Source organism: Triticum dicoccoides, chromosome 7A (genome assembly GCF_002162155.2).
Source record: "Triticum dicoccoides isolate Atlit2015 ecotype Zavitan chromosome 7A, WEW_v2.0, whole genome shotgun sequence".
Lineage (NCBI taxonomy): Eukaryota > Viridiplantae > Streptophyta > Magnoliopsida > Poales > Poaceae > Triticum > Triticum dicoccoides.
The window spans coordinates 180,486,135-180,493,962 of record NC_041392.1 but is presented as its reverse complement, the minus strand read 5'-3'; positions in this window follow the sequence as shown (position 1 = coordinate 180,493,962).

Sequence of the window (7,828 nt, the reverse complement as noted above, 5' to 3'; positions counted from 1 at the left end):
TCCATAAGAGTTGTGCACAACAACTACCGGCCGCCACATACTCCGCTTCGGTGGACGAGAGACACACAACTTTGCTTTTTGGAAGACCAACTTACCAAAGAGCAACCAATAAATTGGCACCCTCCAGAAGTGGACTTCCTATCCACTTTGTCTCCCGCCCAATCGGAATCCGAATACCCTACAAGCTTGAAGTTTGCTCCTCTTGGGTACTATAGGCCAAAGTTTGGGGTATGAGCCAAATATCGAAAGATCCGTTTGACCGCCACATAGTGACTTTCCTTAGGTGCGGCTTGAAAACATGCACAAATTCCCACACTCAACATGATATCCGGTCTAGATGCACAAAGGTAAAGCAAGGAACCTATCATGGAGCGATATACCTTTTGATCCACCGCTTTACCATTGGGATCTATGTCAAGTTGGCACTTGGTGGGCACGGGAGTGGAAGCCGGCTTGACATCACTTAGCTTGAATCTTTTGAGCATGTCTTGAGTATATTTGGCTTGATTGATGAAGGTTCCTTCTCTTCTTTGCTTCACTTCGAACCCTAGAAAGAACTTCAACTCTCCCATGGAAGACATCTCGAACTTTGAGGTCATGAGAGCGGCAAATTCCTCATTGAAAGCTTTGTTAGGGGAACCAAAGATAATATCATCAACATATAATTGGCACACAAACAACTCCCCTTTGACCTTCTTAGTAAAAAGAGTGGGGTCGACTAGCCCAACTTCGAAACCACGGTCTTGTAAGAACTCGGTAAGGTGGTCATACCACGCACGTGGGGCTTGTTTAAGGCCATAGAGTGCCTTATCGAGTTGATACACATGATCGGGAAAGTAGGGATCCTCGAACCCGGGGGGTTGCTTGACATAAACCAATTCATTAATGGGACCATTAAGAAAAGCACTCTTCACATCCATTTGTTGTAACTTAAAGTTATGATGAGAAGCATAGGCAATCAACATGTGAATAGATTCAAGACGAGCAACGGGAGCAAAGGTTTCACCGTAGTCGATACCCTCGACTTGGGAGTAGCCTTGTGCTACCAAACGAGCCTTGTTGTGAATGATAATCTCATGGGCATCTTGCTTGTTCTTAAATATCCACTTGGTTCCGATGACATTGTGGTTCCCCGTCGGTCTTGGCACCACTCTCCACACTTTGTTGCGCTCGAAGTTGTTGAGTTCTTCATGCATGGCATTGAGCCAATCTGGATCTTCTAGCACCTCATAGACCTTGTGGGGTTCCACACAAGAGACAAACGCGTGATGCTCACAATTATTTGCTAATTGTCTACGAGTGCTTACCCCCTTTCGTAAGCTTCCAAGCACATTCGTCATGAGATGATCCTTGGTGGAGAGCTTGGTAGCAACCTTGGCGGCACGACGCTCTAATTCCTCCTCGGGGGTGAGACGAGGAGTGGTCACTTGATCATCTTGAGCGTCGTCTTGAGCTCGTTCTTGTTCTTGAACTCGCTCGAAGGAGATAACTTGACCTTGGGCATCACTTGGTGTGTCAACACCGTCTTGAGCGTGATCTTTCCCTTGGTCATGTTCTTGAGGATAAGGGCCTTCATGTTGTTCTTCGGAAGCGTGTGGGCCTTGGGTTGGTGATGGCTCTGCTTGAGTGGAGCTTTGTCCTTCTCCTTCGGCCACAAGGGGTTCCTCAATGGGTAGGATAAAGCCAACACCCATTCTTCTTATGGCTTGGGGAGGAATTTCATCACCTACATCACAAGTGCCACTTGGCTCCACTTGGGAGCCGTTATTCTCATCAAACTCCACGTTACACGTCTCCTCAATAAGTCCCGTGGATTTATTGAGGACACGGTAAGCATGAGAGTTTGTAGCATAACCAACAAATATGCCCTCATAATCTCTAGCCTCAAATTTAGACAACCGAACACCTTTCTTGAGAATGAAACACTTACACCCGAACACCCGGAAGTACTTGAGGTTGGGCTTGTTACCGGTGAGTATCTCATATGGAGTCTTGTTCAAGCCCTTGCGGAGGTAGAGCCAATTGGATGCATGACACGCGGTGTTGATGGCTTCGGCCCAAAATTTGTACGGAGACTTGTACTCCGCCATCATGGTCCTTGCCGCATCCATCAACGTCCGGTTCTTCCTCTCCGCAACACCGTTTTGTTGAGGGGTGTAAGGTGCGGAATATTGATGCTTGATCCCCTCATCACTAAGAAACTCATCCAAGGTGTAGTTATTGAACTCGGTGCCGTTGTCACTCCTTATTGTCAAGATCTTTGCATTGTATTGACGTTGTGCTTCATTTGCAAAGTCAATGATGGTTTGTTGGGTCTCACTCTTCCTCTTGAAGAAATACACCCACGTGTACCTTGAGTAGTCATCCACAATCACTAAGCAATACTTCCTACCTCCAAGACTATCGAAGGATGGAGGCCCAAAGAGATCCATGTGAAGGAGCTCCAAAGGCCTCTTTGAATAAATGATAGTCGTGGGAGGGTGAGCCTTCTCATGTAGCTTTCCTTCGATACACGCACTGCAAGCACGATCTTTAGCAAAACTAACATTCGTTAGTCCACGGACATGGTCCCCCTTGAGGAGACTTTGCAAATATCTCATATTGACGTGGGCTAAACGGCGATGCCAAAGCCATCCCACATCAACTTTAGCCATTAGGCACGTCGCGGTCTTAGTGGGTCGCTCCGAAAAGTTAATCACATATAGACCGTTCTCGACATGCCCAACAAAGGCTACTTTAAGAGTCTTGCTCCACAAGAGGGCCACGGTATTGATATCAAAGAAAGTGGCAAAGCCCATGATTGCAAGTTGACTAACGGAAAGTAAATTGTATGCAAGGGACTCAACAAGCATGACCTTCTCGATCGTGAGATCATGAGAGATGACCACCTTGCCAAGTCCCAATACCTTAGAAGATGAGGCGTCACCCCACTCGACATTGGTGGGCATAGATGGAACCTTGTGCACGTCCACCACCAAGTCCTTGCTTCCGGTCATATGATTTGTAGCTCCGCTATCGAGCAACCATGATCCCCCACCGGAAGCAAACACCTACAAGAGGTCAATGCTTGGTTTTAGGTACCCATTTTGTAATGGGTCCTTTGATGTTAGTAACAAGGGTCTTTGGAACCCAAATAGACCATTCAATGTATTCATGAAGAGAACCAACAAATTTGGCATAAACATGCCCATCACTAGCACGGCATAACACATAAGAAGGATTAAAATCGCCGGCTTTGATGGGAGGGGTGGCATTGCCCTTCTTGACATTGCCGCCCTTTGCAATGTTCTTCTTCTCCTCGGAGGCACTCTCTCCCTCCTTCACAAAGGTTTGCATGAGAGGAGGAGGTCGTTTGGTCTTGTCATTCTTCTTCTTGTTCTTGGAGTCGGTCACGTACCCAACCCCTTCCTTGGCCACAACTCCCTTTTGGTTGATCAAGAGATCGTTGAGGTTTTTCTTGCCTTGTATGCAAGTCGCAAGACCTCTCTCAAGTTGCCCCTTTAGCTTAGCGTTCTCCTCAACAAGATGCACATGCTCACAACACGGGTTAGTAGCATTTGCATTATCAATTAACATCATACGAGGGAAAGTGGCTTTTTCCTTGGTTAGCTTTACTTGAAGTTGATCATGCGACTCTTTTGAGGCTAGCATGAGCACCCTTCAAGACCTTGTGAGCCTTGTCAAGTAGATCAAACTCCTCTTTGAGTCTAGAAAAATCAACCTCAAGTTCGGCCTTCTCGGAGTTTAGCACATGAGAAACAATGAGGACATGATCATAATCTTTCTTTAACTTAGCATGATCAACATTGTGTGACTCCTCAAGAGCCAAACGAAGACCACGCTCTTCCTCAAGAGCATTGGAAAGATCTGAAATCTCATCGGCATAGTCATGACTATGCCCTTCTATCTTAGTGATGGTGTTTTCGTGAGCCTCGATCATGTCATTGGCTTCACCAAGTTGTTCCAAGAGAGCAATAAAGTGCTTCTTGGATTTTCCCTTGAGTTTGCCCATAAAGGCCTCAAACTCATTAGCCTCCACATTATCCTCCTCAAGTTCATTAATGCTATCCGTCGGAGAAGGATGATTAATGATGGTAGTTTTGATGTTGGGGGTTACCTTGTTGGTGGCTTTAGCCATGAGGCACTTGGCGGTGATGCTCTCATTGGGTGAGTCGAAGAGAGACACCCGTGGAGTCATCGCAATGGCAACGGAGGCCATGGCAACCGACTCATCACTTTCATCATCGTCATCATCTTCATTGTACTCTTCTTGTACCACCAATGCCTTGGGAGGAGTCTTCTTGGTGAAGTTTCTCTTGTTGGGGAACGACCTGGCCTTGTCCTTTCGGATGAGCTTGCCACCATTGTCTTCCCTCTTCTCATACGGGAATTCCGCAACAAAATGACTCACGTTGCCACAATTGTAGCAAGTCCTTACACGTTGCTTGCTCTTCGTGCCACTTGAGTTGTTTTTGCTAAAGGTTGGCCTCGAGTTTTTCTTGCTCCAAAATTTCCTTGAAGCAAGTGCCATGTGTTCATGATACGCATACTTCGTATCTTCGGGGTTGCTCTCCTCTTCTTCCTCTTCTTCTTCTTCAACGGTGAGCTTGGCCTTCAATGCAAGGTTAGGCTTCTTTGCCCTTTGAGAATGAAGCACCGCATTGTCAGCGGTCTTGTCCAAAATGTTCATGGCCACAAACTCATCCAACACTTCGCTTGAGGTTAAAGTGTGGAAGTCCGGTCTTTGACGAATGACAGAGGACATGGCCTTGTGATAGGGCATCATTGCCTTGAGGAATTTGCGCTTGATCCAATTGTCATCCGTGTCCTTGCTCCTGTGATCTCCTAGTGAGACCGCGAGTTTGGTTACTCTCCGGTAAAGCTCACGAGGTTCTTCATCTTCTTTCATTGCAAACTCATCGGCCTCATCTTGTACCACTTCATAGTTGGAGCGTTGAATGCTTGCGCTTCCTCGGTAGAGAGAGACAACACAATGCCATGCATCTTTGGCCAAGGCGAAGGGACGAAGATGAGGTAGGTCTTCGGGTGGAATTGCATCTTGAATGATGAAGAGAGCATTCTCATTGAATTGATTGTCTGCGGCTTCTCAAGGAGTGAAGTTGCTTGGATCATGCGGATAGAAACCTTCTTCAATGATTCTCCAAAGGTTAGTGTTCACATGATTTAAATGACGTTTAAAGCGGTAAACCCAAGAATCAAAGTCCTCATTTTTCACAATCTTAGGGGGAGGACCGGCATGATTCAAATGAGTGGAAGGAACCGGTCCACCATAAACAAGTGGTGGTTCCACATGGGCAAAGATGTCGGTGCCATTCTTACCACTAGAAGAAGGAGCCTTTTCACTACTAGCTTCCCCCTTGTCGGGGATAGCATCCGTCACCTTGTCGGCGGGGTCACCCACTTTCAACGGTGCGGTGGATAGTTTAAGCCCCTCAAGAAATTTAGTAAACATGCTTTCAACTTCGGTCGTCATGGAGGTTTTCAATGTCTCCAAGGCCACATTGAACTCCTCACGAGAGACCGAGGTTCCCCCATCGCCCATAGACGAGGTCAGATTCACACCAGAGTGTTCCTCCACACCGTCTACGGTATCAACCATACTCTTTGGACGGTAAAGTCCTTAATAAAGAGATGAGCCTCTGATACCAATTGAAAGGATCAATATGGTTGACTAGAGGGGGGTGAATAGGCAACTAACAATTTTTAGCTTTTCTTTAACAATTTAAACTTTGCATCAAAGTAGGTTGTCTAGATATGCAACTAGGTGAGCAACCTATATGATGCAACAAGGATAGGAACGCAAGCAAGCAAGATATATGAAACAAATAAGCTTGCACAAGTAAAGGCACGAGATAACCAAGAGTGGAGACGGTGGAGACGAGGATGTGTTGCCGAAGTTCCTTCCCTTTGAGAGGAAGTACGTCTCCGTTGGAGCATTGTGGAGGCACAATGCTCCCCAAGAAGCCACTAGGGCCACCGTATTATCCTCACGCCCTCACACAATGCGAGATGCCGTGATTCCACTATTGGTGCCCTTGGAGGCGGCGACCGAGCCTTTACAAACTAGGTTGCGGCAATCTCCACAACTCAATTGGAGGCTCCCAACAACACCACGAAGCTTCACCAAAAAGGACTATGGCTTCGCGGTGACCTCAACCATCTAGGATGCTCAAACACCCAAGAGTAACAAGATCCGCAAGGGATTAGTGGGGGAATCAAATATCTCTTGGTGGAAGTGTAGATCGAGGCCTTCTCAACCATTCCCGAGCAAATCAACAAGTTTGGTCGGCTAGGGAGGGAGATCGGGCGAAAATGGAGCTTAGAGCAATAATGGAGCTTGGGGTGGAAGAGGTAAGTCAACGGGGAAGAAGGGGACCCCTTATATAGTGTGGGAAAAGGATCCAACCGTTACCCATCAACCAGCCCGCGGCCAGCGGTACTACCACAAGGTCGCGCGGTACTACTGCCTGCAACCAAGCGGTACTACCGCACGGCTGTGCGGTACTACCGTACCGACCCACGGTACTTCCGCAACCCCAGCAACAGAAAAGATAAACAGATGCACAGGAACTGGGGGCGGTACTTCCGCACGCGCGGTACTACCGCGCCCCCCATGCAAACACCCCAGCCAGGGGGAAGGGAACTTCTGTGCCTACTTCTGCAAAGAAGCGGAAGTAGCAAAAACCCGACATAGTAGTACTGCCGAGGGGCGGTACTACTTCCTGACTGCATAGCGCGGTACTACCGCTCGGCGAAAGCGGTACTACCGTGGTAGGTGCGAATGTAAAAAATTACATCCACCCCTACTACCGCAAAGGGGTGGCACTAGCCTGGTGGGCAGCGGTAGTGCGGCTCCAGGGGAGCGGTACTACCGTGGGCACTTGCGGTACTACCGCGCCACCGCGCGGTACTACCGCGGATGCCTACGGTACTACCATTTTCCTGGGAGCAGTACTACCGCAACCAACCACAGCAGCCAGACAAGGGAGGCAAGAAAACGGAGGAAGCTCCAATCAAAAAAGGAGGAGACAAGAAGGAGACGTGTACGTGATGATTCCACCCAAACCTTTCCAACGCGGACCCCCTCTTAATAGTACGGCTTTCCTACGACTCAAATCCACCAAAAAGAAACGTAGAAAAGATGCTGTCTTCATCAGTCTTCGAGGGGCACCCAATCGTCTTGTGCCTAGCAATGAAGTGTCTGGAATACTCAAGGCGCACGATTAGTCCGCAAATGCGTTGTCATCAATCACCAAAACACTTAGGGATAAATATGCCCTTACAGGGGTTAAACCGGACAAGGGACACAGGGAGTTTTATACTAGTTCGTCCCCTTCGATGATGGTAAAAGCCTACGTCTAGTTGTGATTGGTATTGCTTGGGTTTTGAAGGCCAGGGAGCGAATCCGCTTTGTCTGGCTCTCAAATTGTTGCCTATCCCTTGAACCGCTGCCGGGTCGTCCCCTTATATACACGGGTGGTGCCCGTCGGTTTACAGAGTCCCGCAACCGGCTCATAAACGTGTCCGGTTCGGCCTCTACTCTTTCTATCTTACAATGCAAGTTACATACTAATGCCGGTTTATGGCTACAGGCTTTAAACCGGTTTCTGGGCCCTGGGCCTTTCCTCTTCTATCTACATGGGCTTCAAGCATAATCCACTACGGATGAAATTAACCTGGCCTTTTCTGGCCGGTTTACACCCAGTAGTAATATCCCCAACATTAGGCCCCAGATTGATTTGAACAGGTTCATGTCAATCCTTAGTAAAAACTTCGTCTTCAACATCTTCTCATAATTTAGTAAACT